The sequence below is a fragment of the Pistacia vera genome, unplaced genomic scaffold (assembly GCF_008641045.1).
Source record: "Pistacia vera cultivar Batoury unplaced genomic scaffold, PisVer_v2 Contig776, whole genome shotgun sequence".
NCBI classification, from domain to species: Eukaryota; Viridiplantae; Streptophyta; class Magnoliopsida; order Sapindales; family Anacardiaceae; genus Pistacia; species Pistacia vera.
In genome coordinates, this window is record NW_022196641.1 from 206,677 (window position 1) to 227,584 (window position 20,908).

Consider the following 20,908-nt stretch of genomic DNA (forward strand, 5'->3'; position numbering starts at 1 on the left):
TAGGGTTTTTATTTTGTTTTTTGCTTTTGCTTTTGTTTTATGTTTTTTTTTTTCTTATTGAAATTGTGTGATTTTTGGTGGTTGCTGTTGGGTTTGGAATGGGGTGATTTGGCAGACTGTGGTGGTGGTTTGGACACTGTGGTGGTTTGGAATGGGATGTGGTGGTGGTGGTTTGGCCGACTGTGGGATTTGGAATGGGGTATAGTTTGGATGGCTATGGTAGTGGTTTGGGATGGGTTGGTTTGGAATGGGTTGTGGTGGTGGTTTGGCTTGCTTGAGTGGTGCCGTGGTGGTTTGAAATGGGGTGAAGGACAGTTTGGTAATAGCATCCGTCAGAACCCAACAGTCACTAACTGTGTTAATTTAAGGGTGAGTATTTGGAATAAATGAAACTAGTAGTATTAACTTAGGATTTAGCTAAGCCTTAGGTGGGAATATGTCGTTTACTCAATGACATAATCATCCGTAGAAACACATAACCAAACACAAACACCAAGCACATAATATCAATTTTTTAGAAGAATTTGATTTATACTATAAATTAAACTTGGCCATAGGTCAAACCCAATAGGTGGATATAAAATAATGTTGACAAAAAACTCATGACAATAATTGCCTTTGATTACCTGTCCAATATCCTCCGCAATGCCTTTGTTGTTTATTAACTTGATAATGGACTCGGCTTGCTGCTTTAGCTTTCATCCCTTTCCATGTCTGCTGCAATAGATAGTGTCATTAATAGATTCTTAAGATGTAAAGCTCTAGCTTGGAATCATTTAGAATCAAGATGCAAAGTATTCCAAATATCAGTGGATATCCTACATTTCAATTTACTCCAAACACACTCTCGGAAATGGAAGCTAAAAGCCAATTAACAAGAAAAATTATTGTGCGCTTCCATAGAATAGGCAGGGTTCACTATTACTAACCAAATCATCACCTAACTTGAGTTCACCTCTAATTTGCCCTAACTCATTTTCAATGTCTGAATTCGATACAAGTAAAGGAGAAGGACAGGGAACTTTACCATAAGATGATCCTCCAATTCATGTGATCCTACAGCAAAGAGAACCTGTGAGCTCCAGAATTGATAGTTGTTCTTGGGAGCTTTGGACTGATAGTTTGCAAACTTGAAGGTAAACGAGATTCCGCGATTTGCAGATTCCTTGAGCAAATGCGAAGTGGAATGATCGATTGACTCTCTTAGAAGCTCTTCTATGCTTTTAAGAGAGTATGCAGAACCAGAATCAGTTGCCATTGACGTTTAGTCAGTTGCTCTGATACAAGTCAAGAAACGAAAGAAATTGAAAGAGAAGAACTAGTAGGTAAAGCTGATTCAGTAGAGTTTTTCATTAACTGAAGAGAGTTTACAATTTCTTCTGTTATATAAAGAAGAATGAAACGACACCATATAACAATTGTGCCTAATTACAAAAACAGCATAATAGTGTGTTCTATTTACAAAAATTGCCCTTTCAACATTTGGTCAACACTCAATGTTGATATTATTAAATGTTTGTTACATATAGGTTTGTTCAGATTTGATATCAAACTTAGCAGTAGATTGCAACAAATAATACACTAGGCCTCCTAGTAATTAAATGCATCAATCATGAAGATATGCACAGAATGGCATTCAATACTCAAACACGAAAATTGAACACTAAAATAAAATAGATTAGATCTCACAGTTGGTTGATTCCGAGGTCTCCGTTTCCGACGACCAAGTTACAAAAGTTTTAGTCGCTCATGGCCATAATAAAAAACCAAAAGAGAAAATTGCAGAGCCGTCCAAAGAGAGGCGTGGTCTGCCTCAAAAACCCTAATCTGATCCCTTTAACAAAAATCTAGTTCAAATATTTGAATCCCCCTAAATCTCCTAAAAGAAATATACTAATAACCTAAAATAACATTAATCCTAATTTGATTCTAATTAATTGAAAATAAGTTAAAGTCCTAAAATAAAATAGGAAAGTGGTGATTCTGAGCTGTAACTTGCGTGCTACATGTCCTCAAATCTTCCAATAATAAACTGCCCAATTGATTTGCATGACAAGGCAGAATGCTCCAGGACGTCCAGTGCAGATGCGTCAATTTCAAGCTCGATTACAACCTTGCTTCAGTGATTATCTCTCCAAACTCAAAACATGAAAGTTGTAGATATATTTCTTAGCGTTCCACATAATTTTGAATCATCTCAATCGGAGCTCGGATGAGAGAGTTATTCCCAGATTACAAAATAACGTCGAAACTATCCGAATTCACTTAATTAGTTCCGTTTTGCAATTAACGCCTCCATTTGCATCCTAAATCAAAATAATACATTCTCCATGAAATTCTATCTCTTTTCACTCCCCAATTTTTCCACTAATTTTGAGTGAAAAGACCATTTTACCCCTAATGAAAGTTTAAGGGATTTTCTTCACATTTTTCTCAAAATAACTTTAACAAAATTCAACTAAGGCCCAACCAACCAAAAATAACAACATGCAAGCTCAAATGAGAACAAATCAATAAACATTCAAGCAATGCAACAATAATTTAACTACACACCTCAAGTGGGGCGTTACATTCCCCTTGCAGCAAAGTGGCCCTGGTTAACTTGTCCTTAACAATGCAACAATCAGCATTAAACTCTACCACTACATCATTATCCTTGGTAAACTTAGAGATACTTAGTAAATTTTTTGTGATTTTATGCACACATGGGATCTTTTTTAGCATTAAAAATTTAGAATGAAGATCACTAGATAAAGGAGTAAAGCCAATATGAGATATGTTAAGAAACTCAGCATTCCCCACTTGAAGTTGATTTGCACCGTCATAACTCTTGCTAAGACTCATGTGATTCAAATCAATAGTGACATGATTTGTTACACCTGAGTCCATGTACCACAGAGGATCAGTAGGAGTGGAAGATGTAGCAAGAGCAGAATGTAAGGCTGGCTGAGGATGAGCTTGCTGATTATACACAGAACAACCAGATTTAGAGCCAGGAAATGAGACATTTGAACTAGCCACAAAAGCTTGACTATCCCCTGCCAATTGCTGACTTGGAACACTTAACAGTGGACTTCCGGAGTTATCAACAATCTAATGAGAAAATTGTGACTGTTATGTATTCTGCTAGAAAGAACATATAGGAATAGCAGATTGTCCAACAAGTTGTGGCTGACCAAACTGTTGGGATTGAGAGTTCATATAGTGTTGTTGAGGCAGTAAACCGGGAGAGTATCCATTGGCCACATATGACTGAGAGACAAACTGCTGTGGAGAATAAAACTGTGGTGGTTGTGAGTTAGAGTGTGGTAGCTGTGAGTTGGTGTAGGCACTGCTAAAGGTAACATTATAGGCTGCATTGAATCTATGATAACACTGCACAGCGGAGTGTCCTGCCTTGTTACAAAGCTGACAGATTAGCCTATTCCTCCCAAAGTTTCTGCCTTTGCCTCTGCCATACTGTTGAAAGGAGGTCTTTGAGTGAAATGTTGTGTGTTGTAGGTAAGTTGAGGTTAATTTTCTAATCTAGCATTGTAAGCAGCAGCAACAAATATGGCATAATTTTGTTGAAAATGTGGATTTCCTAGTGACACTAGTGAAGGAATTGGAATGGATTTGTGTTCAGGTGTTTGTAGTGTGTTAGGTGAGCTTTTTGTATTGAAGTGTTGAGTGGAAGGAGAGTTTGTATTAGTGACATCAGTAAGAATTCTAGTGTGATGAAGTGATGCCACATTTGCAGAATTGTTATACAAATCTGTTGCATTAAGTTTATCCAACTAAGCTCATATTTTTGTAACAGAAACTGAGCTTCCTACAAAGATACGGTATCAACTTTGGACTCAAGTTTGGAGGTTAAATTGACAATAATTGCATCATATTCTGGTCCTAAACCATCTAATACATATTGCAACAAGTCCTCATCAGCCACAATCAATCCACTGGCAGACAAACTTTCTGCTATTTCCTTCATCCTTTTAACATAATCAGAAATACTCATATTCTTTTTGAGTGGTATGTAATAGATTCTTAAGATGTAAAGCTCTAGCCTTGGAATCATTTAGAATTCAAGATGCAAAGTATTCCAAATATCAGTGGATATCCTACATTTCAATATTACTCCAAACACACTCTCGGAAATGGAAGCTAAAAGCCAATTAACAAGAAACTTATCTGTGCGCTTCCATAAGATATAGGCAGGATTCACCTTATTACTAACCAAATCATCACCTAACTTGAGTTCACCTCTAATTTGCCCTAACTCATTTTCAATGTCTGAATTCGATACAAGTAAAGGAGAAGGACAGGGAACTTTACCAATAAGATGATCCTCCAATTCATGTGATCCTACAGCAAAGAGAACCTGTGAGCTCCAGAATTGATAGTTGTTTCTTGGGAGCTTTGGACTGATAGTTTGCAAACTTGAAGGTAAAACTGAGATTCCGCGATTTGCAGATTCCTTGAGCAAATGCGAAGTGGAATGATCGATTGACTCTCTTAGAAGCTCTTCTATGCTTTTAAGAGAGTATGCAGAACCAGAATCAGTTGCCATTGACGTTTAGTCAGTTGCTCTGATACAAGTCAAGAAACGAAAGAAATTGAAAGAGAAGAACTAGTAGGTAAAGCTGATTCAGTAGAGTTTTTCATTAACTGAAGAGAGTTTACAATTTCTTCTGTTATATAAAGAAGAATGAAACGACACCATATAACAATTGTGCCTAATTACAAAAACAGCATAATAGTTGTGTCTATTTACAAAAATTGCCCTTTCAACATTTGGTCAACACACTCAATGTTGATATTTATTAAATGTTTGTTTACATATAGGTTTGTTTAATGACATAATCACCCGTAGAACATATAACCAAACACAAACACCAAGCACATAATGCCAAATTTTGAGAAGAATTTGATTTATACTATAATATTAGACTTGGCCATATGTCAAACCCAATAGGTGGATATAAAATAATGTTGAAAAAAAACTCATGACAATAATTGCCTTTGATTACCTGTCTAATATCCTCCACAATGCCTTTGCTTTTTATTAACTTGATAGCAAACTCAGCTTCCTGCTTTAGCTTTCGTCTCTTTCAATGTCTGCTACAATAAATAGTGTCATTAGACTTACTAATTTTTATATATTTTTTTTTGGACATTTTCTATCTTATATTATTTGATTAGTATTTTGCAACCAAGAAACCAGTTATCTTAAGGCAAATTCCCCGAGGCATCAAACAATTACATAAATACATTCACACCATATTCTTTTCATGACCACTCTACTTTTTATGCACAGTGTATCTTCATTCATAACTTAAGTTTTGTAAAATGGATGAATGAATTGACATTGGGGTTTAAAGAAATTTTTTGTTTTATGAAAAGTTTTTTAAAATAAATTAATTAAAGGACACCGTTTTAAGACAATATTGGTTGGTCTTAATTATAAGTAATAGAAATATGGCAATAATTCGTCAACATCAAACTTTAAGCACAATATAAATAAGAAACTTTGCTATATCTAAATTTTCCTATGTTTGAAATATTATGGTCATAGCTCAATAATGTATTTTTCTTTCATTTATTTATTTATTTTTGTATAACTTAGTGATTTATTTTATTGTAAATAGTATCTTTTTAGAATACCAACAACATGAGTAGGTGTGGAGGTTTAGTTAAAGGAAAAAGAAAAGCTAAGCCCACTGACAAAAAGAGTGATCCTGCCGATAGTATCTCTCAGGATATGTAAAAAACTCATGATGAAGCACAACTCAATAAGGTGCAATCTACTACAAACAGTATTGAGAAGTCATGTCTTAATCACCATTCTCTTATACAGCCAGAAAGAGCAACTTACTCTATTGGTAAACATCATTTAGTAATTTATTTTTTAATGCTTTTGATCACCAAATCAATTCATTGTTATGGCTATCATGTACACTCATTATTAATATTGTTTGTTAGTTTATTTAATATTCATCTAACTTGAATTTAGTTTTTTTTTTTTTTTTTATAATAGGAAGAATGGGCATACCAAAATTGAGAACAATAGATTTCATTACGGAGGATATTTTGTCTTTTCACTTACACGAACGTATATTAATTGTAGAGTGAGTGAGAAGTACTATGATTTCATTTTGGAGTTCGAGTTTCTCACATACTTTGCTTTCTTGGATTACATAAAGAAGAAATGTGACTTTAATATACTTCGAGGAGACAAATTATTTTACCTGAAGCCAAGGAGTATCCTCAGTGATCTTGAGGGGCTAGTCCAAATTGTTGATGATGATGACGTGAGAAACATGCTTGCACGTTATAGAAATACTAAGGGAATGCCTGTTAACATGTTTACTCTCTCAGAAAAGGATGATATAGTGCCTTGCTATCCCGAAGAACATAATCTTGGAAATTTTTCAAGAGAAGTCAACCAAACATTTTTGGAGGAACACACGTCAGATGTTGGAATTGAGGCATGGACATCAGGTTTTAATTTTATTTTTTTTCGTTTTACTTTCATGCATTTTCATTTTCTAAATGTGTGTAATTCTTAATTGCTAGTTAATAATTATCATGTGATTTTTAGGTCTAAACACCAAAAAAAAAAAAAAAAAAAAAAAAACAAAAACAAAAGGTCCTATGCGCTGCATAAAAATCATTACATTAGAAAAAGGAAGAAAATTGCCTATAGAATTTGATGAGGATCATCAGGCTGTTGGTGAAAACTCAACAGATTTTGTTGGCTTTAGGACAAAAAGTTCAAAATAAGTCATGTTGTCCTTTACAAATAAAGGAGTGGAAAGAACTTAAAGAACATGAAATTGACCATATGTGGACCATTATCAAGGTAAGACATATAAGAAATAAATATTTATGCTATTTTGTATTCTGTTTAATATATTAAAGTGTAGAATTTGAAACTTATGTATCTTATATGCTTTTCAAGGGAAGTTTATATTTGAAGAAGTAGAAGGAAGGAAAGAAGCCATTTTTGGTCATATGAATGCCTTATATAGGGATTACAGATACAAAATGAAAAAAAAATATATATATTTTGATTCAAAACCAACTTACCAAAGTCGTTTGAAAAACAAGCCTAAACTTGTTCATATGGACGACTGGAAATATTTGGTTAATTATTGGAGTGAGGTAACCTTCAAGTCAGCATAGCTATTTAAGTTACATTTTAGCATAATTACTATGTAATTATAAGACATAAATATTATTGCTTATTTTATCATTATATAGGAAAGGAGTAACAAGAATAAAACAAATAGATCAAAGCAGTCCATGTCTCCTTACACAGGAACTAAAAGTTATGCTCGACTCAAACATCAAATGGTATGAATTTTCTTTCAAATAAGAGATTAAGTTTAATAATTCACAATCATTATTTTTTTAATCAATATGTTTATAACTTTTATTATGACAGCAAAACAAAAATGGATATACTCCTTCTCGTGTTGAAGTTTGGATAGAATCTCGCAAAAGAAAGAAAGATAAGCAAGTTGAATCCAGTATAGAAGACATTATTGTAATAGCTTTGTATTATGCACACACATCCAAGTTAATACCATAAATTTGTTTTGCAGTCACAGTTTGATCGATTAAAAAAAACAAGTAGAAGGACAAATCTTATTAAATGATGATGAAATATTTGAAGAGGTCCTTGGTCCAGAGAAGAATGACTATTTGCATGCTTATGGTCCAGTAAAATGTATTACTAAATATTTTGGAAGTAGACCAACTAAAGCACAACTTATGAAACAAGTACAAACAACTAGGAAGGAAGCAAATGAAAGGGTGAAGGGGGCAAAAAGGGAAGGAAATGAGAAAATAGGAGAAGTAAAAAGGCAAAAGGAGAAGATGAATAGACGATGGGAAGAGAAGTTCATGATGATGCTTACAAGTTAAGGTCAACAATCTTCAACAAATAACCAAATCCCTTTGGATGAAATTGTAAGTTATTTTGAAAACTGCATATATGCTATGAAAACCATTTTTCTTTTACATTAATCATAAAGTGATATGCAATGATTACATTAGTCTATATGATTAATCTATATTTTTTTTTTCCAAATTTGATATTGCAGGTTGGTGGAAATTCTTAAATGGTCAAGAAAGATTGCTATGACATTGAAGATTCATATTTTGTAAAAAAAAAATTAGTTGATAACATTTTAAATTACTAGGATGAAGGATTTTATGGGTAGACAATTATTTGGTTGGAAATGACTTTATTAATGTTTAATTTTTTACATTAGAAATTTTCATATGACATCATATTATCTATTTAATATAAAAGAATTGCTATAAATTTGTAATTATTATTAAATTTGTTAATTATAGCAACATTTGTTACAATTAATTTTAATCGAATCAATAAATTATAAATTATTTGTTCCATAGAAAATAATTATAATATTTAGCTACAGATTAAAACTATTCATAGCAAGTTACTTCAATATTTAGCTATTAACAAACTATGTCCATAGCAACTGAATTTCATTTATAGATATGACTTCAATATGTCCATTGCAAATAATTATAATATTTAGCTACAAATCAAAAGTATTAATAGCAAGTAATTTCAATATTTAGCTATTAACATACTATGTCCATAGCAATATCTTTTCATATATAGATATGACTTCTATATGTCTGTAGCAAAAAATTTAATATTTAGCTACGAATTCACTATATATGTGGCAAATGATCTTTTTATTTAGTTACGATTTTAGTTGTCACATAGCCAAAAGGTTAATAAATTTGCTATGGATATTATTTTTGTAACAGGAATTTTCAAGATTTAGTTATAAATTTATATTTGTGTAGCTTAAATGCAAACATAGCTATACAGACTATTCTTCGTGGCTATAAAGGCAAAGCTTTTGCTACAAGCTTATTATTGTTATGACCAAAATATTTAAGTTTTTAGTTACATATTAATCTCATCCATAGCAAAAAATATAAACGGTTAGCTATGTAAGCAAAAAGTTACATGGCTAACTTTTAGCCGTGCCACTTCTACCTATTATAAGCTACAAAATGTTGCATTTGTAGCTAAACCATTTAGTTATGCAAATTCATATTTTTACCTACAATGAATGCCATGGCTAGAAATGCATAATGTTGTAGTGATAATACGTTGTTTACATGCTTAAGAATAATAAAACCCCTTCAAGCTTTCGATTTCATACCCATGTTGATGGCTCCTGCAATCGATCGTTGAAAACGTTTCCACTTTAACATTAAAAGTGAACTCAAGGAAATCCACACAAAGGCAAGACTCCACACTCGATCAATTTGCTAGAGTGATCTTTGTAGTTTAAAGAAGAAAAAAGGCTTAAGAAAATTCTAAGAGAATTTTCTCTCTACACTTTAAGCTTGAGAAGCGAGAATGAGCTAATTTGGGAAATGGGGTTAAGGCCCCTTTTTATAGGAAAACCCTCACCCTAGAGCCCGTTGGATATTACATGAATACCCCCACTAATATCTAATCTAGTTTAGACTTTGCTTAGTACCCAAGAAAAGGTCAGTTTGGTATTTTATTATTATTGCCTTAATCATACAATAATAATTCATTATTTAAAATGCATATATGATAAGAGTTTGAAAATACACAATAAGTTAGTGGTTTATGGGGATTATTTGAGGGAAATTAGGCTTAATTTGGTAAAGTTGCTTAATATTTTCATAATTGTCTTTTATTGGATCACGGGTGTGTTTGAGTGTTTTTCAGGCTACTAGTGCTTAAATGTTATGCTTAGATGAAGAATCATGTCAAAAACAAAATGAGTGACAAGTAAAAACAAACGGATCAAGAATCGGAGTTGAATTGAAGAAGATATGGATGTTTGAAGTAAAGAAAAGATTCTAGATTACGCTCTAGCTTGAGCATACCTCGGTCTTTTAAAAATATCTCGAGCTTTAGAACTTAGTTTAAGACGATTCATGGACCTTTGGAAATCTGATTCAAAGGGTTACAATTCATATCTTTACCACTTTGCCACATTCGAACGTTATCATGCTCAAACATCACCATCTTTTAAAGATTGCAAGTTCTAGGGCAGAATCAACTATGCCTAGGCACAGTGCCACGGCACAACTGCGATTCTGGAATTTTCTGCATTAAATTTATGACATGTATTTCCTGTTTTAAGACTTCTGAAGTGATTAGGATAGTGGGAATCATAACCCTGAAACCCTAGGAGTATAAATATATGTCTTTAGCTTATTCTTTAGGAAAAAGAAGGGAAGGAAAACCTATAGAGAAGGAAAGTGACAGAAGTTCTGGAGCTTTGATTCACAATATAGAGAAGTTTTTCTTGTTCCTTCGTATTAACTCATGATGTTTGTTTTAATAAAGATGATTGTTTCTTTCATGTTTATTATGAACTAAATTTATTCTCTAGGGCTAAGATGTAGCCCAATCTCTTGATTATGTGTTGATTTATGCTTGTTAATTTTTATTAAGATTTCTTCATAAGTTTTATTATTATGCTTAATGCTTTTGATTCTTAAGGGCCTAAGAATTGAATGAACTAATGGACTAGGTTGAGATCGATAGATGATACTTAGTTGGTCTACGGTAGTAAAACCATAGGTAGAGCGAACGCTAGAGATAGGTTACCGCGACTTGTGAGGTTTTGGTAAACTCCATAAAGCGTAATGATCTCCGATTGCTTAAATCTGATTAGAGATAATTTGGGTTAGTAATTAGGGGTTAATTTGATAATTGTTTGAGAGAAAGTTATTAAAAATTTAGGGAGTTTGACCTATAGGAAGAGCTTAATAAAATTAGCATAAGTGATCAATACATATGAATAAGAGTTGGTGTGAAATCTATGCCCTAGGTCTAGTCATCTTGTTTTAACCCAAAGGTTTGTTTTAATTGTTCTCTTTTCAGTTCTCTTTTTAATTTCAATTGTTAATTTTATTTAATTTAGGTTTTCCTTGATACAATTTGGATTGATCAAATAGTAATAGGATAGTTTAATTGGTAATTAATAATAGTAATTCCCTTGGGTTTGATATCCGTATTTATACACTTTATTACTTACACGATTTTGTACACTTGCGAAAATCTACAACAAGTTTTTATACACTGATATATTAATTTGAATAATGATTATTTATTCATTTAATATATATACCAATATATATATGTTTGAATAAATATTTAATCTTATAAATTAAATCCAATATGGAATTGGATCCAGGCGACAACGTTTCTAGCAAATTTAATTGCTCCGTAAGATTTACCAAAATATCCCTTCGTTTGTAAAAGATGAAAATACCCCTTACTCGTTATCTTCTTTAAATTGCCTTTTAACTGTGTGACCCGTGGGCTCCTTATCATATCAGTGGTGAGTAATATAGTATCATTATACACAGACTAAGGTTGGCCTCTAGCAAGGCATCATGGCCACCCGACAGATTCAAATTCAATGGATTTGCTACCTGTCAATAGTATGGTTACCGTGCAATCCAGTCCTTTCATCATTTATTATCTCATCAAGGTTTGAAGCGTAGAAATGATGTTAGCTTCAAGTATAAGCCACCTTGATATATTTAGATTTGGTCATCAGACCAATCAACCAAACAAGCAACAACTCAATTCTACTGTGGCCACGGATTTAAGGTCTTTGTCTTTTATCGAATCTCTCACCGAGATAATTTCTTCTGTACCCTAGAGTGATGAATCCTTTGTCGATCCACCATAGCCATAGTGTACCTCTTAGTGTAGCCAATCACTACTATACTGATAACTCTAAATAGGGTTATGTTTGGCTAACGTCAAACTACATTGATATTTACACACGACACTCTGGTGATCTCAAGTCTAAGGACCACATGCATCACCATCTGTTAGAGGATGTATTCCATAGACACTGGAATTACCATCTATATGGAATCCTCTGTATGGGCCAGTCCGATGGATTTATGAATAACAAGCACCCACGCATCGCACCAAGTTATCACCAAACAACCTTGACACGTGAGATCTGTCACTACCTGTATGGTTGTTCAACTCTATGATAGCCTTATCGAATTATCTGTGTCCTAAGCCTAGATAATACTGTGGTTATAGACGTTTCTAGAATAGCCACCAAATGTGATCATAGGGATCTCACAATCAAGACTTATCATTGCTTGATTCCCTCATCATGGTTCAAACACTCTAAGGACATATAGTAACACATACATATGGAATATGATTTACATAATATAAATGATGCCTTTTATTAATAGAATAACATGATTCATAGAGTCAATATACAACAATATGATTGGCTCTAAGGCACCCATTCTAACAATCTCTCACTTGCACTTATAGCCAATCATTCACGTATTTAATACCAAATGAAGCTAGGTCTGTCATGCTTCTATTACGATAGAGATTTTGTAAGCGAGTGTCCGATTGTTAGGTACATTGCTTATTTGCAGATCTCCTCTCTTAATGAATTCTCTAACAAGGTGGAATTGTTTGATTTTGTGTTTGGATCTCTGATGAGACCGTGGTTCTTTGGGCTAAGCAATGCCATATTATTGTCACAAAATAACTCTACTAGTTCAATAATGCTAGGAACCATACCTAATTCAGTAATGAACTTCTTGATCCAAACCGCTGCTTTAGCTACATCTAATAATGTAATATTGTACTCAACCTCCATTGTAGAATCAGCTACAATACTCTACTTTGAGCTTTTCCAACTCTCTACAGCTCCATTGAGACAAAAGACAAAACCTAATTGTGATCGATAGTCATCTCTGTTAGTTTGAAAACTGGCATCACTGTATCCTCTTATAATGAGTTCATCCTCTCCTCCATAAACCAAGAACATATCCTTACCTCTTCAAGTACTCAAGAATATTCTTAATTGTTATCCAATGACTCACCTAGATCCAATTGATATCTACTACAAATGCTCAATGCATATGAGATATCAATCTGAGTACATAACATGGAATACATTATGGATCCAATAACGGACACATATGGTATCCTATTCATCTTATCTCTCTCCTTGGATGATTTAGGACACATGTCCTTTGAGAGATAAACACCATGTGACATAGAAAGAGATCCTTTCTTGAATTCTTCTATAGTGAATCTTTTCAGTACCTTGTTGTTGTATGTATTTTGACTTAGGCCAAGCAACCTACGTGATCTATCTCGATAGATCTTGATACCAAGGATGTAGGCTGCTTCTACTAAATCCTTCATGGAGAAGCACTTGGATAACCAAGTCTTTACCATCTGCAAGTTTAGTATATCATTCCCAATTAGTAGTACATCGTCAACATACAATATAAGGAATGCCACTGCACTCCCATTGAACTTCTTATAAACACAGGGCTCATCTTTATTTTTTATGAAAACGAATTCTTTAACAACTTCATCACAACGAATATTCCAACTTCTTGATGTTCCTTATGTCCATATATGGAGCTTTGCAACTTGGATACCTTTTTTGCTTGTTCTTCAAGAACGAAACCATCAGGCTATGTCATATAGACATCCTCTTCAAGGTTTTTGTTCAGAAAAGTAGTTTTGACATCAATTTGCCAAATCTCAAAATCATGGTATGTAGCTATTACAAGCATTATCTGAATGGACTCTAGCATTGTTACAAGTGAAAAGGTTTCATCATAGTCTATGCCATGCTTTTGTTTGAAACCATTGGCAACCAGCGGTGCTTTATAGGTATGCACCTTACCTTCCATGTCTGTATTCTTCTTAAAGACCTAATTACAACCTATGGGTTTGACCCCTTCAGGTAATTCCACCAGAGACCATACTTGGTTCTTGTACATGGAGTCCATTTCAGATTTCATGGCCTCAAGCCATTTAACAAAATCTGGATCCAATATAGCTCCACCGTAGGTTCTAGCTTCGTCATCTTGATAAACCAATACGTCATCGTGCTGAGTCATTAGGAAACCATATCTCTCAGGCTCACAACATACTCTCTAAGACCTACGTAGCTCTTGTGTAATTTGAGATGATTCACTTTCTTCCACGACATGTGGGGTAACCTCCTGTTGATGTTCCTCCATTTCTGGTGGTACATCATTTTGTCCCTTATCTATTGTGTCAAGTGGGGTCTGAACTTCATTGAGTTCAACCTTTCTCCCACCAGTACTTCTTTGTAGAAAATCTTTTTCTAAAAGGACCCTAGTTTGAGCAACAAAGATTTTGCGTTCTTCTGGATGGTAGAAGTAGTATCTCATGGTCTCCCTAGGGTATCCCACAAAAACAATTTGTCAGATTTTTGGGCAAGCTTATTTGATGTCAATTTCTTGACATAAGCTTCACAGCCCCAAATTCTCAAATAAGACAATTTGGGCTTTTGCCCATTCAATAGCTCATATGGAGTCTTATTCATAGACTTGGATGGCACATAGTTCAATGTGTGAATCACAGTCTCTAGGGCCTAACACTAGAATGATGCGGGTAGATAAAAAAAGCTCATCATTGATCGAACCATGTCAAGTAAGGTTCTATTCCTCCTTTCAGATACACCATTATGCTAATGTGTATATGGAGGTGTGAGTTGTGATCCTATCCCACATTCCTTAAGGTACCCTCCAAACTCCAAGCTTAAGTATTCACCTTCTCGATCCGACCAAAGAGCTTTAATACTTTTACCAAGCTTGTTCTGTACTTCATTCCTGAATTCTTTGAACTTGTCAAATGATTCGGATTTATGTCTCATTAAATGGATATATCTATATCTAATGAAATCATCAATAAATGTGATGAAGTAGGAATATCCTCCTCTAGCTTGAACTATTAATGGTCCACATACATCACTAAGGATGATGCCTAACAGTTCTATAGATCTCTCACTATTACTAGTGAAAGGTGATTTGGTCATCTTGCCCAAAAAGCATGACTCACATACCTCATAAGATTGAAAATCAGATGGGTCCAAAACTCTATCCTTATGGAGTTTTGCTATTCGAGTTTGATTAACATGACTTAGCCTACAATGATAGAGAAATGTTTGGTTCAGATCGCCATGCTTGGCTTTCTTGTTTTCACGATTGAACATCTCTTTATTATCCATATCTATAACATATAAACCATTATGTAAACTAGAATTTCCATAATGAACATCATTCAAACTAAAAGACAACAATCCATTAGATATAACAAAATGATATCCAAAACCGTCCAAAGCAGACACGAAAATAATATTCTTTGAAACTGAAGGTACATAATAATAATCCGATAGTTCCAAGATAAGGCCCGAAGGCAACGATAAATGATAAACACCTAAGACTAATGCAACAACTCTAGCTTTATTGCCAACACATAGGTCCACCTTTCCCTGGTCAAGCGATCTACTATGCACAGTCCCTGCACATTATTACAAATGTGAGATCCACATCTAGTGTCAATAACCCAAGATGTAATAGGAGAAAGGTTAATTTCAATCATTAACATACCTTTAGGATAAGAAGCTCCAACAATTTTCTTCTTGCTTGCTAAGAAGGTATTATAGTGTTTCTTTTGTAGTGTTTCTTCCAGTGGCCAATTTCTCCACAATGGAAACGAACTGCCTTCCTATCCTAGATGTTTCCTCCCACTGACACATGAGCTAGTTCAACCTCAGGTTCAGCCTTAGCTTTGTCCTTGTCATCACTAGAGTTAGCATCAACTAGCATCAAAGTGTTTCACATATCCATGTCTAGCTCTATGGCCTCCAATACATCTAAAAGCTCAGGTAGGGTTTTATTCTGATTATTCTCAACAAAGTTTCGAATAAATTGAGAAAAAGTATCAGGTAGAAATTGCAAGACTAGGTTTATTGCTAAGCCATCACCAATAACACATCCCAAAACCTCAAAAGTCTCAACATACTCAATCATTTTGAGCTTATGAGGTCTAACTTTGGCACCCTCATCCATCTTGTAACTAGACAATTCACGTGACACCTTATACCTCTCATTTTGACGAAAAGTCAAGACTATGGTGAATAAATCCATGTTCTCACACTGCTTTTGCAGTTTTGGTATCATCGACAATAGCATGAGATACTTTACATGATTAATGTTAGTATCATGCAGACGTTGTGAATAAACGTCTCTTTCTTCTTGGGTGGAACCATCATCAAGCTCTAAGGCTTGCTCCATGGTATATAATTCACCCTTAGACTCAAGTACAGACTAAAAATGTTTATACCAGCCTATAAAATCATTATCATTAAATTGGTTCTCTTTTTCGATAAGCGATTGTAGTGATAGGTTGTTGGTTGTCATTTTGTGAGTCTACAAGTGCAAAATAAAGCGAGATAATATCATGTTATGATTTTAATTAATCAAGGTCTTTTAATTAATTAAACGCTCCCACTATTTTACTCAAGTTCTAATAGCCCTCACTATTAAACTTAGGAAGGCCCGCTGGTCTTCCTAGTGGGTCAAGATCCCATCAATTCCATTTTAAACCTTAGTTGATCAAAAAGCCAAAATGGGTTAAATTAGGTAGGGTAAACAAACTCAATTTATACCAATTAATGGCACCAACCATTAATCCTCAAATATAAATTGGACCACAAAACCAATTACACAATTCAATGGTACCAACCATCTTCCTCAAGTATAATTCTTGGATCAATATAGTAGACACTACATGTCAACTCATGCATCATTAGATTACACTTCTCTACTACGCCTTTAGTATGTTTTTAACCTTCGTTTTTTTTTTATCCAAAACTTACTAGTTAAGTCTTTACCCAACACAATTAAGGAAAAACTCCAATGCTACTTAGCCTCCCACTGGTAGAAATGCATCCTTCGTTGATCAAAAAGGTTACGACGAACAACAATTTGACTAGATCCATGGTGTTGGAAGGCGTAAATATAGACTTAATATCTTTTAAGATGGTTTTGTTTTGCTTTTGGTCTCATCATTTTATTATCTTTATTAACATGTTATATCCATAACATTCACCCTTAGCATGCCAACTAGCAATAAAGATAAATGTGTTGATGCATTGCCTTAACTAAACCAAATTCCTCGAGCCCAAAGGAATTTGTATTTCAACCTAGGTGATAATTATTACAAGAGGAATCTTCAATTTAAAAACCCACCTTCTTCAATCCAACGTTTCTTCTTCCTGATCATTACATTACATTAAAATGAATTCTAATTTAACTTTACATCAATAATTAGAAACCTCGATTTACATTCGAGGGGAGTGAGATGAAAGAAAGAAATTACAAGAGATTATAAAGAAAGGCAAGGCATGTAAACCCTTATTTAAATTGAAAATACAATCCTCAAATTAACTAGGTCTAAAGGAAAATGCAACCAACACCATGCAAATTCAATCACCGGAATATGCATTACAATCCTCAAATTAACTAGGTCTAAAGGAAAATGCAACCAACACCATGCAAATTCAATCACCGGAATATGCATAAATCAATCAATCAAAAATACAATTTTGATCACTTGGTAAATTTTGAATCACCCCTTGATTTCAATCCGTATTTTTAAACCCAACAAGTTGTAAACCTTTTAGTTTAGTCCCTTGCTATTGGGCCTCTCCAAATCGGGCTTTAGAACAGTTATAATATGCAGCAACACTTTGTACACTATTCTGGTCCAACATTAACGCGTGACAACATTAAAAACAGCCCAAAATGATGCCCACTAATACCTATGCGTTTGCTGTCCGTTACAACAATTTTATACGCGTCGATGCATATGTGCAACAACATTAAAGACTTGATAAACGTACACCAACATGCACTACTAGAAAAACCCTCTTTATTGACAATTAATAATTGTCAAGGGTGTTTCTTGACAATTCTTCACCTGTCATTGAAACCACTGTCAAAAAAAAGTAATGACCATTTTAGAACAGTCAAGAATTTTTAACCAAAAATTTAAAAAAAAAAAAAATTTGTTTTGAATAATAATAATAATCAAATTTTATTAATAATAATTTTTCATCCTTGATAGTCTTCAATCTGTCAAGAATTTTTTTGTAAGTATTTTTTTTTAATATTTTTATTTTGTAATTAGTTTATTTTTCATATTATTACCAATTAAATAATAGAATAATGCAATAAAATTCTTCATAATATTCTTCAACCAACAACAATTATCACAATTCATAAATAAATTTAAACATTCAATAATCTTTTAATTAATGTAGTAAATGAAATTCAACAAAAGTTTGATACATACTTTTTCCGTCATTGACGCTTTGATATCAATGAAACATCAATAACTGAAAAAAATTTGATACATACATTGCCCATTCTCCTCTAACTTCATTGACCCCCGCATCTGTGTATACTTCTTTCCCCAGGAACTATAAAAGATTAAACGTAGATAAGACTGCCTAAACATAAACACAAACAAACTATAAGAGGAAAAACAGCAAGCCAAAGTGATCGTTGCTCATAAACAGATGCCAAACACTAAAACTAAGTGAATTGCGTATCTACATTCTCACAGCTAAAACATGAGAATGATGGTCCCACTCTAACCCTCGGCGTACATATCAAGGCTTTTACCATTATAATGACTGAGTGCTCTGACATTACTGAAGTGATTCTCACAAGAATTATAAGCTTCTAAGTTTGATCCCAAAATTATTAACTCAGTTTCATATTCCCCATATTATCAGAAAAAATAATCCTTTTCATCTACATGAACATCCTAATTTGATTAGAATCTACCCACGTTAGAATTGGCAACATTAACCAGGTCCCTCAATGCAAAATGTTAGTTTCTGCACAAACTGCTATGTTGTCATTAATTAAATTATTAAAGTGTTATTTCTATCAAAATAATTACAATGGTATCATCTTAGTGCTTACCTCTTTTAAGGAAGGGATAAGCAAAACTGACAATGGCGCAGATGATGATGATGTTATTCTTGCACTATCTTAATCATCACTTGCTTGGTGTGATCTAGAAAATGCTCTTTGTGCATCAAAGTAGTCCCGGGAATCTCTGAGGTAGGAGCATTGTATCTCAGAAATTGGAATAATCAAACACATCCCGTTATGTGAGGCATAAACTAGCAGAAGTAAATGTTAGATTTACCTGGAAGAATCAGAGCTGCTTGCTATTTGCTCTCTTCTTCGATATTGCTCCCCATCATTATTGATCTTGCCCAGCCCTAATCTTTCCCTAGGATTCCCTTTCCTAAACCCACTCTGAATCGCAGCTTTTGCCTAAACAACGTATCAACCAATAATAGAAGCTTAATAACACCAAGCATGTCAACATTGTTTAAAAAAATCAATTCCAGTAACAAGAAATAAAATTCAACAAAATTTTAGAGAGAACACTCTACATGAAAAGTCTTGAGTACAGATAAGGGAACACATTTAAGTTTACAGAAGACAAATACTTTCAAGAATAAGAAAACTGATGAAAGCAACATAAATAATTCCGGGATTTCACATAAATACTGAAAAACTTAACAGCAATTAGGGGCTGTTCATTATTGTTTTTACATTTAAAAATTAAAAACCCTTCTGATTGTATTTTAGAAAACAAAATTTGGAAAAGGCAAAATCCATTTTCCATAATTGCAAATTGTTTTCTAGTGATAAAGGGTTGGTATCTCTGATAATAGTTGCAATTTACACTCAAATATCTCTCCTTGTGTATTAGTTCTGTCTATTTTCTAGAATTCAAATATTATTGTATTAGTATTTTGGAGAAGTGAAAGGAGTTTTGCGATTTTTCCAAATTCTTTCCTAAAAAACACTGAACATTTAAAGTCCTTGTAAAAGACAAGAATTAAAACCACCTCCGCCTAGGTTTTGTGAACTGTCTTCAAGTGGGACACTTGAAATTCTCTCTTGAATTCCTAGTCTGGATTTTGGGGTGCGAATATAATCAGGCTCATCATGTTGACCACGATACACAACAGTTCCACTGGTAGAAGCATCTTCAAAAGCAGAATACATGCTGCTAGACTACACAATAAATAATATTCTAAATTTAATGAAATGGCTACAACAGCCAAAAGACTGGACTAAAATTAACTAAATCTCATATTAACAGGACAAGAACTATACTAGACTACTTCAATCATGGAAGATACCAGATGATTGAGATTTTTTTGGACTTCTCATAACAGCGGTTCCTGAGCCACTCGCCTCATCCTGGAAATTGAGCACTTCAAACAACTCTTAGTGATAGAAGCAGAAATTCCGTGTATTAATATATCATACTACTATAACATACATTGATGATAACTCAATTCAGATAATTTCTGAAACAAGTGCCAAAAATAACAACCACAATCAAAACATTCCAAGAAAACAAATCTCTCTCACACACTTTTCCCAAACACATACCACGCATGACCCAAATCACCAAACCTCGCCAAACATACTCAAGAAGGCATTACCAAGCCTAACACTAACAGAAATATTCAGTTCTTGCATTGAATCGAGGTATTTTAAAGAATCAGCTAAGGACCCATTAAGGCAAAGTTCATTTAAACGTGAGATGGGACTTTAAATTTATATAAATCAAAAACTGAATTTGCTAAAGTACCATACAATTCAAAAACAGAGTTAACATAAAGTTTACCAATTGAGTATTTTTCTTCAAAGCTCTCTTGAGTTCACTGTGAAAGCAAGAAGAAATATAAGGAGAAGAAGAGGCGAACGGATGGAGAAGTCCAGATTTCAGCCGTCAAATGAAGAAAACAAGGCGAATGGGGTGGAGAAGTCAAGGAATTTAGGCAGAAATTGGAGAAGAAGAGGCGGACAGAGTGGAGAAGTGGAGAGAAATGGCGTCGTCGGCGGTGGGGTTTTTGTGGTTTGGGGATTTTGTGTAGAAAGTGACGACGGACTGTAGTTAATTAGAGTGTTTCATTTGTTTTTTTGTTTTTATTTTAAGGGTTCAAACAATTTGAATTTT

At 33.8% G+C, this 20,908-nt stretch overlaps 1 long non-coding RNA gene across 2 annotated transcripts; it reads right to left on the reverse strand.

Annotated features, from left to right (window-relative positions):
* Positions 1 to 18,179: 18,179 nt before the first annotated feature.
* Positions 18,180 to 20,849, reverse strand: LOC116116464. 2 transcript variants are annotated; one of them, XR_004125815.1, is made up of 6 exons: positions 20,576 to 20,849; positions 20,082 to 20,142; positions 19,785 to 19,953; positions 19,070 to 19,200; positions 18,841 to 18,976; positions 18,180 to 18,329 (listed from the first exon to the last, which is right to left on the reverse strand). It is a non-coding gene; the product is annotated as an uncharacterized LOC116116464 (long non-coding RNA). The 2 variants fall into 2 exon arrangements; XR_004125814.1 differs by having other exon boundaries at positions 18,180 to 18,359.
* Positions 20,850 to 20,908: the final 59 nt, after the last annotated feature.